This window comes from Schistocerca piceifrons, chromosome 3, assembly GCF_021461385.2.
Source record: "Schistocerca piceifrons isolate TAMUIC-IGC-003096 chromosome 3, iqSchPice1.1, whole genome shotgun sequence".
NCBI lineage: Eukaryota > Metazoa > Arthropoda > Insecta > Orthoptera > Acrididae > Schistocerca > Schistocerca piceifrons.
This window is the reverse complement of record NC_060140.1, coordinates 585,931,143-585,945,344: the sequence shown is the minus strand read 5'-3', so window position 1 is coordinate 585,945,344 and position 14,202 is coordinate 585,931,143. Positions and strand designations below refer to the sequence as shown.

At 43.4% G+C, this 14,202-nt stretch overlaps 1 protein-coding gene across 1 annotated transcript in view; it reads left to right on the top strand.

The window, feature by feature from the left end:
* LOC124789300 (calmodulin-binding transcription activator 1) overlaps positions 1-14,202 on the top strand; it is a 1,803,646-nt gene that overhangs the window by 153,391 nt on the left and 1,636,053 nt on the right. Inside the window, exon 2 of the mRNA XM_047256611.1 lies at positions 10,171-10,317. The gene's annotated coding sequence lies outside the window, so the exon portion shown is untranslated. The remainder of the gene's footprint in view (positions 1-10,170; positions 10,318-14,202) is intronic.

The following is a 14,202-nucleotide window of genomic DNA, read 5'->3' as shown; positions in this document are numbered from 1 at the left end:
AAATACTTGCTTAGCGCTTATGGAAACCTTCAGATTGACTCACACAGCCCCAAAAGGTGTCACTGAAAGGGCATAAAGGAACCAGATTCCTGGCCACCACACAACGGGGCAGGAATAACGGTCTTCAAGAACAGTAGTTAATCAACAGCCTTCATATATAATTTTTTTTTTAAAATGCCAAAATGTGGACAGGACTCGGTGCAGCCGGGAAACAGGCAGCGCTGGGAAGGCGGGACTGACTCACCACACACGTGCAGAGTGCGGAAGTGCTTTCCGGATCGTATGCACTCTTTTGAGAATCGTGAAGGTTTGATGTGCCAGGTTCAAAATGGTTCCAATGGCTCTGAGCACTATGCGGCTTAACTTCTGAGGTCATCAGTCGCCTAGAACTTAGAACTACTTAAACCTAACTAACCTAAGGACATCACACACATCCATGCCCGTGGCAGGATTCGAACCTGCGACCGCAGCGGTCGCGCGGTTCCAGACTGTAGCGCCTAGAACCGCACGGCCAATTCGCCTGGCGATGTGCCAGGAACAAGGCGTTCTTGATCCTTCGCAAACAAAACTAATCCGTAATGTAAAATGATGTATGTAACACAAAGAACTACTTACTGTAACACGGACGTAATTGAATTAAAGGAAATGGTTTAATTGCCCTAATGTTTTTTTAAAGCTTTACATTTCACTTATACCACATCAAAAGGGCTGATGAAGCTTTTGCGCCGGCCGCGGTGGTCTAGCGGTTCTAGGCGCGCAGTCCGGAACCGCGCGACTGCTACGGTCGCAGGTTCGAATCCTGCCTCGGGCATGGATGTGTGTGATGTCCTTAGGTTAGTTAGGTTTAAGTAGTTCTAAGTTCTAGGGGACTGATGACCACAGTAGTTAAGTCCCATTGTGCTCAGAGCCATTTGAACCATTTTGAAGCTTTTGCACAATGGCTATGTCTAGTATGCAATATTAAAATATTTTACACTTTTCTGTTAATCTAAAAGTTTTCATTATGAAACTGGGTGGCTCAACCCTCCTTCGGAATTCGTTGAGGAGGATCTGACTGCTTTCCATGTGATATAACTTTGAAATCGGGAACCACAGAAGGTAAGAACAGTTTCAGATTACTGCCGCTGTGAAGCTTGTTTCTGGACCTATTTTTTATAAGCGCGTAAGAAGGAAAAGCCTTTTCGCACAGATATGTGGACGAGACAGGTAATAAACTTGTTACCGCTTTATTTGATAGCATTGGAAACTCCGTCTCTAAAATTAACCAGAAACTTATCAGTGACAAAGATTTATTTTCTGTAACTTAGTCACTGGAAGATTCGATTGGCTGCTCGTTTCAATTTACATTTCATGTGGATTCCAAAATTACTGTCTTTTCCAAGCGATTGCGAATCCAGCTGTTATTACTAGATAGAGCAAGGAAATAGTGCTAGACTTAACATCTGTGGTCATCAGTCCCCTAGAACTTAGAACTACTTAAACCTAACTAACCTAAGGACATCACACACATCCATGCCCGAGGCAGGAGTCGAACCTGCGACCGTAGCAGCCGCGCGGCTCCGGACTGAGCGCCTAGATCCGTGTTAGTCAATAAAAGCTTTTAGATACTTACGTTAGTATTACAAGAATTCGCTCATTGGTAGGTTGACCATTAATAAAGTTAACTATTTTCACTGCATCGTAAGGTTCAGAGGTTTTTCGCATGCACCTAACAATAAGTGGATTTAATAATTACAAGCAACTGTGGAGATTTGAGTGACCATCTTGTAGCTGATGTTACAGCCATAAGTTAGTTTAGTATAAGATCGGAGGTGAAGTACTATGTCGGTAAATATCGTGCGATGTAAAAATCTGCTTGCTAACGGACCCCAGAGATTTCTCTTCGCGCCCGCAACAGTGTGATGGCTGTAGGGCGCGCGACTCAACGAGAAGCCGAGCCGCACGAGTGTCCGGGCGGACTTGTTGTCTGACGGGGCGCCGCACCGCCCGGCGGGCCTAAGTGCGGCTCGACCGGCTGGCCGGGCAGCTCGAGTCGAGGCTACGGTCCCGGTCCCCGGCTGTGCGCGCAGGTTCGGTACGTGCCTCCGCCACCCCCCCCCCCCCCCCCCTCCCCCGTAGCCCAACGGTTAACGACTTCAACTCCTGCAATCGTGAAGATGCAGGGTACTCAGTCACTCCCGCCCAGCTCCCTGTCCCACATACCTTTCACCACCATACAGCCCCAGAGGGAACACAAAACCAAGCAAAGATGATACGACGAGGGCCAGAGTCGATGCAATGTACGCACAAGTGGCGCCAGTAGGATCGCGCGTGCGAGCTCACGGGAACCGCCAAGGCTCAGTTAGAAATTTGTGGTATTTACCTGTGAAAAGAAAAGTTTACTCTGTGACGTAATCCGATTTGCACCGTTAGCAACAACACTTATCCACAGATAGGAGCCGGCCGGGGTGGCCGAGCGGTTCTAGGCGCTACAGTCTGGAACCGTGCGACCGCTACAGTCGCAGGTTCGAATCCTTCCTCGGGCATGGATGTGTGTGATGTCCTTAGGTTAGTTAGGTTTAAGTAGTTCTAAGTTCTAGCGGACTGCTGACCTTAAAAGTTAAGTCACATAGTGCTCAGAGCCATTTGAACCACAGATAGGATAAGCAATAAATAAATGTGTAAAAACACGACAAATACTGTAAAGTTAGTTTTCGTCCTAGAGTAAAATGTAAACCGTCTTAACTGAAGTCATTTGACAATCTCAACTTGATGTTGGTGACATGTGCAGGACGCTATGCTCACTCTATGGATACGAGGACGTCCTGAAAAATAACGCCTCCGAATTTTTTATGTCATAATTCGTAAAAGTTTTTAAATAAAACAAACGTTGTTAACACTCTACATCTTTATTCTTCATGTCTACATATTCATTTCTCAACCTAGTCGCCCTGGGGAAAACACATTTCTGCCAACGAGAGACCAGTTTGTTGATACCATCGCTGTATAATGACTTCTTTGACGAAGTCATAACTTCATCTCAGCTTGCAACGCTTCATCGCTATGAAAGAGAAGTCCTCGAAGGCGTTCAACGCTTCATTATCAAAGTAAACTCTTCGAAGGTATTCTTTAAGTTTTGGAAACATGAAATCCGGATGGGGCCAAAAGGCGTCTGATTGTTGCAGATGTCGAAGCGATCGTGTGTGATCTGGCATCGTCATGATGAAGGAGAGGATGCTCCATTCGTGGACAACTCCTCAAATTCGAAACTCGATTACAGCACGCTGTTTCTCACGCACCTATACAGGGTATTACAAACAGGTACGACCAAACATTCAGGAAACATTCCTCACACACAAATAAAGAAAAGATGTTATGTGGACATGTGTCCGGAAACGCTTAATTTCCATGTTAGAGCTCATTTTAGTTTCGTCAGTATGTACTGTACTTCCTCGATTCACCGCCATGATTTCATACGGGATACTCTACCTGTGCTGCTAGAACATGTGCCTTTACAAGTACGACACAACATGTGGTTCATGCACGATGGAGCTCCTGCACATTTCAGTCGAAGTGTTCGTACGCTTCTCAACAACAGGTTCGGTGACCGATGGATTGGTAGAGGCGGACCAATTCCATGGCCTCCACGCTCTCCTGACCCCAACCCTTGACTTTCATTTATGGGGGCATTTGAAAGCGCTTGTCTACGCAACCCCGGTACCAAATGTAGAGACTCTTCGTGCTCGTATTGTGGACGGCTGTGATACAATACGCCATTCTCCAGGACTGCATCAGCGCATCAGGGATTCCATGCGACGGAGGGTGGATGCATGTATCCTCGCTAACGGAGGACATTTTGAACATTTCCTGTAACAAAGTGTTTGAAGTCACGCTGGTACGTTCTGTTGCTGTGTGTTTCCATTCCATGATTAATGTGATTTGAAGAGAAGTAATAAAATGAGCTCTAACATGGAAAGTAAGCGTTTCCGGACACATGTCCACATAACATATTTTCTTTCTTCGTGTGTGAGGAATGTTTCTTGAAAGTTTGGCCGTACCTTTTTGTAACACCCTGGATAGCTACGTTACCAACCGCCATGTTACACGCTACAATTCGGAGCCCTCTAGCGGCAGAGAGTTGCAAACATGTTGACATGAAGAATAAAGATCTACTAACGTTCGTTTTATTTAAAAACTTTGAGTTTTCACATAAAAAAATTCAGGCATTGCTTTTCAGCGCGCCCTCGTCTTTATACTGTGTTAGCGGGCAATATGACAATGATTAACAGAAGACAGTGTAAAATTAATACTCTGACAAGATTTTGTTTCTTAGCTGCCCTGTAAACAGTTAGCAGTTAGTCAATATGTTGCTGTGATCATGTCATAATTCAAAAGCGGCTCCTTTAGCAGCACACCGTTTACACCAACACTGCCGTGATGGATCTGAGTTACTTGTGCCATAAGGCGTTAAATAATGTTAGAAAACGAATGGAACATAAACTGTTGTCTTGAAACTGATTAACTGCACAAAACGGCGGACGGCATCGCCTTCACGTACCGCAGCGTAAACATCAACCTTCTACATCCAGAAAAAGTGGCAGCTAGGCATCTCACATGCAACCAAGTCGAAATTTGGGTACGAAGCAGATATTGATAGCATTTGTATACCCGTTTTAAGTAAGGGTTCACACAGCCTAATAATACGTTCAGTAAATAAATATTCCAAACTTTTTGTCGAATCATATTTTCACGATATAGTTTTAAGACGCAATAGCTATATACACCATGCGCGATTCCATTGTTGAGTTTTCAGTGTACGGTAAAGGTAATCATTTTATTATTTGTTCTGTTGATTTTTTTCTGTTAATGAATGCTTCTATATATTATTTGCCTGCAAACGAACATCGTCGTTAAAGCGCACTGGGTATAGAATATATATAAAATCACTTAATAATAAATTTCCTAAATGATGAAAAACACTTCATCGCCCTCGCGTGTACATCTCCGTTCAACGCCGCCGCAACGATATCCACTCTTCATACACAGTTAGTAGAAGGAATAATGCTTTGTGTTGACGCATGGAACTCCCATTCTGTTTCGCGATAACTTCTGCAACGAGCGTCGTTACCTAACCGTGAAAGGTGCCATTGTATGTTAGACGTCTATCCTGACGTCTGATAACCTTATCAGTTGCAGGCGCAGGTCTCTCAGCAGTTAATGTCGCAAATGACATACAGATGGCTTTAGGAGATAACGCACAGTTTTTCCGCCCCTGTAGATATTGTTATCGCGATCAGAGCGTGGCAGTACAGAGAGTTGACAGTTGCACAAGCTGTTGTGTTATGTCGCGATAACAACGACGTCATATATTTCAGGGTCTGAAGAGTGGAAGGGGGAACTCCGTGAACAGAGATAAACGTTCAGATGTCAGAATATGAGTAAGCGACGTAGATACCAAGTGGTAACGTGGTCATACTATAACGTACGATAAGTAAGACGAGAATCTCTGTTACTGACCATGTTTTGTTAACTATAATTTTCATGCATACGTAAAGTTGCAAGTGTTAAAATTGCTAAATATTGAAAAACTGTCAACAGAAAGCATTGTCTCTTATAAATTCTAATGTCTACAAGATTAAACTTATCTACGATTTCGTTCTGCCATTATTTTTGTTGCATTCTTTAAAAAATTAGTTAATGCTTCATCTTTGTTTGTTCAAATTTAGGCGTTGACTTGATAATTTATTTATATTTTGTCAATTGTGTTTTTTGTCGTGAATAAGCATAGTAATTTTTTGTTCGCTCAAAAACCATAGCGTCATACCTAACCAGCCAAAGAGATGTAGTGTATTGAATCTTTCACGTATTACTTTAGAAATGAAATCACCCAGAAGTGGACCGTAAGGATATGGTTTGTCAGGATTAAACTTTCAGCACAGTTTTCCATACCACGGTTCAAATTTCCCATATAATTTAAAAAAAAAAAGTTAAAAACATAAGAATCTCTATCAACGTGGGTATTTGAGTTAGTCTTCAAGCTTTTCATAAAGGTATTTACGGATGTAAACTGCACTAAATGTGTTTAAATAAATAGGCAGTTTTTGTGTTCAGCGCGACTTGAGTCCTCAGTGATTGGTTGGTTGGTTTTTTGGGGGAAGAGACCAAACAGCGAGGTCATCGGTCTCATCGGATTAGGGAAGGAAGTCGGCCGTGCCCGTTCAGAGGAACCATCCCAGCATATGCCTGGAGCGATTTAGGGAAATCACGGAAAACCTAAATCAGGATGGCCGGACGCGGGATTGAACCGTCGTCCTCCCGAATGCGAGTCCAGTGTGCTAACCACTGCGCCACCTCGCTCGGTCCTCAGTGATTGTGTTTCGTTGGAAGGCTTACAATGCGGATTTGTAACCCACTTTTGGACAGAATAAACGCAAACCAGTGGAGGTCAGTTCTCGGGGTTGGTTTGAACCCTTCAGTGCTTTACTGGGTATGGTCCTATTGTATATAATATTGTCCTGACTTCCTCAAACGTGTGAACTGAATTATACTCGTGGGACAGTTCTGGGGAGGGGTTGGGGGGGGGGGTATCGAACGTAAGCGTTAGTAGTTCAGCATTTGCTCACAGAGCCATTGATCCCCAACTAAATAGATACATTTAGCATGCGATGTGGCTCAGTGATTAAAATCTTGCGTTTATTGTAGAAGAGCGAGATCTGCCAATCCATATTTAGTTTCCTGTGTGTTCCCTAGGCAACAGTGCAAATGCCACTTGTGACAAGCTAGAGTATAAAGACGGTTGGTTGCTGCAATTTTTATTCCCAGTAATTTAAGTTGTGCTCTTAGATTCCTGTCTGACCACACTCTCGGAAATCGCTACGTATTCTGAAAAAATTGTGACTTATTTGTGGCAAGAAAAAGTATAAATGTCACTTCAGTTGTTTCACGCACTGGAATTTCATGTTTCATGTCTTAAACATATGGAATTCACGAAATCGATGATACTCGTTACTGAGAAAGCGCGCTTTAACGTGTAAATAACAACGAGTATTTCAGAAAAAATGCTTAACTTTGACGATTAACGAAGTCTCGAATGTGCTACAAACACGAAGAGGAAAAAAATTTTGGTATCACGCGGTATGGGAACTTACGACCTTCGAGCCAACTCCGCTATTACAACTCGCATGCCTTAGGTGCTTTATTCCACGAACACTCCAGAAAGTGGCAGGCTGACTTTATTGCCGAATGATGCGGGCGTGAGTCGTAAATACATGAAATTTTGGAGGGTTTCCTCTGTCAGGCTGTAGAAAATTCCTTTGGATTGTTACTTAAAAGTTTTCGATGATTAATAAGGAAACCATTTGCAGAGAAAAGTACGTGAAGTCATTAATAATTTCAGCTAACACTTATGTGATATACGTAAGCAGAGCTGACCTTTTGAAAGTAAATGACTTTTCAAACTCTTAGTTACATAAAAATAACAAGTATTTTGTGAGAATATTGACCTAATCTGTTTTTTTTTTATATTATAATCATTCACAGTAACAACAGTACAAACCATATTTCTAACAAAGGAAAATAGTCTATTATGAAATAATTTTCCTCCCAGACATGTCCTGGTGATTCTTTAGTAACACAATCACTAAATTCAAAGCTAAAACCTCTCAGTATGTTTAAAATAACAAATTCTGGGTGTAAATAAATCAGACCGAACCGAACGAGAGAGCCATGCCGAAAACAAAACCTCTAGGTACAACTGTCGAAAGATCGGCAGTTGGACCGCTCAGTAACAGGTTCAAAATGGCTCTGAGCACTATGGGACTTAACTACTGAGGTCATCACTCCCCTAGAACTTAGAACTACTTAAACCTAACTAACCTAAGGACGTCACACACATCCATGCCCGAGGCAGGATTCGAACCTGCGACCGTAGCGGTCACGCGGTTCCAGACTGTAGCGCCTAGAACCGCTCGGCCACACCTGCCGGCTCAGTAACAGGTCTCAGAAGCTTACTGAATGGGCTCTTCGGATAAAGAACCGAAAATGACGCCACTACCGAGGTTAAACTACGAGGTGCATTCAAGTTCTAAGGCCTCCGATTTTTTTTCTAATTAACTACTCACCCGAAATCGATGAAACTGGCGTTACTTCTCGACGTAATCGCCATGCAGACGTACACATTTTTCACAACGCTGACGCCATGATTCCATGGCAGCGGCGAAGGCTTCTTTAGGAGTCTGTTTTGACCACTGGAAAATCGCTGAGGCAATAGCAGCACGGCTGGTGAATGTGCGGCCACGGAGAGTGTCTTTCATTGTTGGAAAAAACCAAAAGTCACTAGGAGCCAGGTCAGGTGAGTAGGGAGCATGAGGAATCACTTCAAAGTTGTTATCACGAAGAAACTGTAGCGTAACGTTAGCTCGATGTGCGGGTGCGTTGTCTTTGTGAAACAGCACACGCGCAGCCCTTCCCGGACGTTTTTGTTGCAGTGCAGGAAGGGATTTGTTCTTCAAAACATTTTCGTAGGATGCACCTGTTACCGTAGTGCCCTTTGGAACGCAATGGGTAAGGATTACGCCCTCGCTGTCCCAGAACATGGACACCATCATTTTTTTGGTGGCGGTGAATCTGTGTGCTTCCATTGAACTGACTGGCGCTTTGTTTCTGGATTGAAAAATGGCATCCACGTCTCATCCATTGTCACAACCGACGAAAAGAAAGTCCCATTCATGCTGTCGTTGCGCGTCAACATTGCTTGGCAACATGCCACACGGGCAGCCATGTGGTCGTCCGTCAGCATTCGTGGCACCCACCTGGGTGACACTTTTCGCATTTTCAGGTCGTCATGCAGGATTGTGTGCACAGAACCCACAGAAATGCCAACTCTGGAGGCGATATGTTCAACAGCCATTCGGCGATCCCCCAAAACAATTCTCTCCACTTTCTCGATCGTGTCGTCAGACCGGCTTGTGCGAGCCCGAAGTTGTTTCGGTTTGTTGTCACACGATGTTCTGCCTTCATTAAACTGTCACACCCACGAACGCACTTTCGACACATCCATAACTCCATCACCACATGTCTCCTTCAACTGTCGATGAATTTCAGTTGGTTTCACACCACGTAAATTCAGAAAACGAATGATTGCACGCTGTTCAAGTAAGGAAAACGTCGCCATTTTAAGTATTTAAAACAGTTCTAATTCTCGCCGCTGGCGGTAAAATTCCATCTGCCGTACGGTGCTGCCATCTCTGGGACGTATTGACAATGAACGCGGCCTCATTTTAAAACAATGCGCATGTTTCTATCTCTTTCCAGTCCGGAGAAAAAATATCGGTGGCCTTAGAACTTGAATGCACCTCGTACTGCACCGATCGTTATGAACGATACAAAACAGAGCCCCTGGTGTAAGCTCTGACACATGGCATAATGCAGGAAGATGTGTACTGTGCGCTATGTGCAGCACAGCTATGCATACCGGTTTAGAAGCCCTCAGCCATTGAATGTGGAAATGTGAATCAACTCTGTGTAACTTTGAGATGCAACCACTATTTTCAAAACCTGTTCACAAATGAATTTCTCAGAACAGTTAATTCATGGCATATGAATAGGCCCTGCACGTACTCGGGGAACACATTACTGCCAACTTACAATATTTCACTTTCTTAGAATAGTGTTAATGCCCAGTCGTGCCTCGTGGTTTATACATTCTGTAGATAAAAACATTGAATTTGTTCATGTTCTCAGAGGCCATAAGATGATGATTACTTTTATCTCCTAGATACCACAAACGGTAGGTACCATTAACCTCCTCCCCTCCCTCTCCCTCTCCGCGTCCCCCTCTCCTTACGTTTTTTTTTTTTTTTTTTTTTGGGAGGGGGCGAGGGAATTGTGTGAACGACGGAACAATCTTGTCCTACAGTGAGACCATGTATCTTCACAACTCGAAAAGTACCGAAATTACGTATATCCTGTTGTGATCTCATCTTGATAACTGACCGTGGAACAGGTCTTGACTGCTGGTAGCGATCAAATTAGGCATTTGTTGCTGTTACTGTTGTGACTTACGACCTTTTAAGGTGAATTACCTTTTGAAAGTTGACCAGTGCGTAGTTTGTGCCTTTTGCTGAAGTAATCCTCCTGGTAGTTCTTGTTTAGCTTAGGTGCCTTTAGGAGGGTTTGTGTTTTTAATTCCAGATATCGGAAGGCGTTATCAGCGTTATCTGGCGGCCGGCTGCGCGCACCGGAACCCTTGCGATAAGCGGCCCGCAGATCCCCGTCGCGAGGCGCCACGCAGCTCTGCCAGCACACGTCGCGGCTCTGCGCATTCCTCGGTCCGGCCCGGTGAGTCTGCGCAGTGTTTCGCTGCCACAAATGAATAGCTGGTGTTGCGCAAGTAACTGGAGGCGCTCAGCCTCTGCCGCAGACTTCTTGCTCTGAGTTAGTCGAAAGTGTCAGAAGGGCAAATTCTAATTTATGTCATAATATCGTCAGTAGTTTGTGACAGAAAGGGCGGGGTTCAGTGGAAGGGGGAAAGGGAGAGAGTGGGGGAGGCGCAAAGATAAATAATGCAAGAGGAGAAGGTCGTCTCAAACACACTAGCACATGCGACCTGTCGGCAAAAGCTGTCACAAAACATTTATTCTTCTTCTCCTCCTCCTCCTGCTCTTCTTCGTCCTCCTCCTCCTCCTCCTCCATTGGATGTCGTCTCTTACTGGCGCTTGACAACTATTGTGGAATAGATTTTACCTTCCCGAATAGTCTACATTATTTCTTTATTTTATCGATTACAAATGGTTTGTAAATGCATGCGATTGTAAAAAAACAATGGGTTTGTTAATGACATAACTTTTATTGCTGCCAGTCACAATTTTTTTAAAAATTTTATTTCCGCCACGACGAGTTTCCGGAAATGATTCCCATTCTCATGTGCGCTTTTGCTTGTATTGTGGCATTTATGCATGGTGTTATAGATGTGAGGTGCGACATTATTCGGCTGCCTTTACTGCGATATGTAAACACGCGCTGTTGTGTTATTTTGTAATTAATGCTGGAACTGTAATATGCAGCGGCGAGTTTGAAAAAAAATACATTTTGCTTAAGGTTTTCTTATAGTCTACGCTCGCAGAAGCTCTCACATATTAAGTCACCCACACAGTTTACAGTGCACAGTACACGATGAAAACAACAAATGTTCTGGTGATATATTCGCATCACAAACTATATGAAGACGAAATATTGAATGAAAAACGGAAAGCGACTTGGCAAAATTCTTCAGATTACAAACGTAAAATACTCTCTGCACGAAATAATACTGCCCTGTATTGTGTGGGTGTTCAGTGGCGTTATCTGTGTTGACTGTAAGTAAAATATTTTTCTGACTGTTTAATATTTTTCATTTGCTTCTTTCAACGTGTACTGCCCACTGCAAATTGTATGAGTGATATTTAATGTCATACGAGTAACAAGGAAACAGTACGTAGATTTTTTTTCCAGATTCGCCATTAACTGTACAGGATGGTCACAAACAATTTGAAAAGCTTGTAAGGTGTTGGTAGGTTATGCTCAGAAATAATTTTAAGAAAAAAATTCGATACGCTGCGTTTCCGACTTCATTAGCATTGAAATTAGCGAGTCAGGCCGTCGACCGCGAAAATTCAAGCCGCCCGTCAGATACAATAAGTGTCACTTGTCGTCATGGCATAAATGATAGTGCACGAGACTGCTCAGCCTTTCGCTCTGGTGCGATCATTACTACCGCCTCATCTCCAATGTTCGTATCGCTCTCTTGTTCCGTTTTAGGCAACCAAACGAAGAACGAGTTTGGCAACATAGACTCTGGTGGACCGCTTGAATTTGCGTGCACAACGGCCTGATTGGCTAACCTCAATTCTGATTAACACTGAAAAGGCGCGATATATCGAATTGTTTTTCTTAGCAATTATTTCTCAGCACAACCTGCCCTGCAACGCCCATACGAGTTTTTTAGACTGTTTCTGACCACCCTGTATATAAAAAAGCTCCATTATTATACACTCCAAAAGAAATGCCCACTATTTTTGTAAAAATACAGTTTTCATTCTTCATGTGTGAAAGTTTTACAGTGTGTAGATCCATCCTTCCCGCTTGTTCTCAAACGTAGTTCAACCTGTTCCCGTGAGTGGCGCCGTCACAGCATGTCTTCAAGATGGCTGCTACACTTGACATTCGTCAGAAGCAACGTGCTGTCATAGAATTCCTGTGCTGTGAAAACGAGACAGTGGGAAACATCCACAAGAGGTTGAAAAAGGTGTATGGAGATGCTGCTGTCGATAGCGGTACAGTTAGTCGGTGGGCAAGCAGTTACGTGATGAAAGCGGGCACGGCAATATTGAGGATAGTCCTCGCAGTAGCAGGCCTCGTACTGTACACACTCCAGACAATGGGCAGAGAGTTAAAGAATTGGTGACTGCTGACAGACGCATCACAGTGAACGTATTGTCACGCTACGTTGAGATAGGGGAAGGAAGTGTGTGCAGAATACGGAAAGTGTTGGCGTTAAAAAAGGTTTGTGCCAGGTGGGTTCCCAGGATGTTGACAGTGGCTCACAAAGAAACAAGAAAAACGGTATGCAGCGAACTTTTGGAACAGTACGAGAATGGTGGAGATGAATTTCTTGGAAGAATTGTGACAGGTGATGAAACATGGCTCCATCATTTTTCACCAGAGACGAAGAGGCAATCAATTGAGTGGCATCATGCAAATTCATCCAAGAAAAAAAAATTCAAAACCACACCTTCTGCTGGGAAAGTTGTGGCTACGGTGTTTTTCGATTCCGAAGGACTCTTGCTTGTGGGCATCATGCCAAGTGGAACCACCATAAATTCTGATGCATATGTGACGACACTGAAGAAACTTCAAGCTCGACTCAATCGTGTTCGACCTCATCGGCAAAAGCAGGATATTTTGCTGTTGCACGACAATGCACGTCCACATGTCAGTCAAAAAACGTGGGAGCGGTCACAAAACTCGCATGGACAACACTGCAACACCCTCCTTACTGTCCTGACCTGGCTCCATGTGATTATCCTCTTTGGGAAACTGAATGACTCTCTTCGTGGAACAAGGTTTGAAGATGATGACTCCCTTGTGGACGCTGCCAAACAGTGGCTGCAACAGGTTGGTCCAGAATTTTACCGTGCTGGTATCCAGGCGCTGGTTCCAAGATGGCGTAAGGCAGTTGGGAGGCATGGGTATTATGTGAGAAATGAAAATATTGTCCCTAAAGGATGTATCTACACACTGTAAAACTTTCAAACATGTAGAATAAAAGATGGATTAAAAAAAATAGTATGCATTTCTTTTGGAGTGACCCTCGTACAATCAAAGTGGCATTGTCACGAGAGAAGATTCTGCGACCGTGAATCAGTATCGTAGTTAGGTCTGTGATTCCTCTCGACCCCTCCTTCGATGATAAAAATGCGACAAAATACGCTTCTTTCCTGATTATATGGTGAAAGGACTAAGAGCTTTTCCAACGCCTTGACGTACTTAATTACTGGAAACATGATAGAGCCATAAAATTATGCTTCACGTAGTACATGTCCATTGTACTCGCCGTCATCCTGTCCATCGGCGACATGGTGAGTGAATGTCCACGCTTAGACTCCACACAGCGGTACCGACAACGCACAAAATTTCGCTAGTAACTTGTGTGACTTACGCAGATCACGATTACATGTAAGATGTTCGAGCAACTGACATGGTGAGTTTGCTGTGCCGATTCTTATTTTCTCTTATCAGTCATCCTTAGTATACTTTCTTGTGAAATGGTTTTCGGTTTACGAGGCAATCGCCAAATAGCAAATGGCTTCATCATCAATGACATGGAATTAGTCAACAATATAATCTATATGAATATAACACCTATGAATAGTGCGGGTGCCAAACTCAGAGTAAAAAATCGTATTCGATAGTGCACTCATGACAGAGTAAAAACCATCAAAGCTAAGCATCGAATAAATATAACAGGAAAGCTGACGGGAGTAGCACAAGATGCGTGAAATTAGATTATAGGCTATGATTGTGCTACAACTAAATTGCAGGTTTATATCAAAATTGAATATATGCATAACAGCAAAGTAAATGTACATACGGTAAAACAGCAGATTGTCAAGAAATTCGGAATACACTGAAAAATCCCGAAAAATATACAAGTGAATGAAGTGGATGAGTATAGTGCGTCAGACA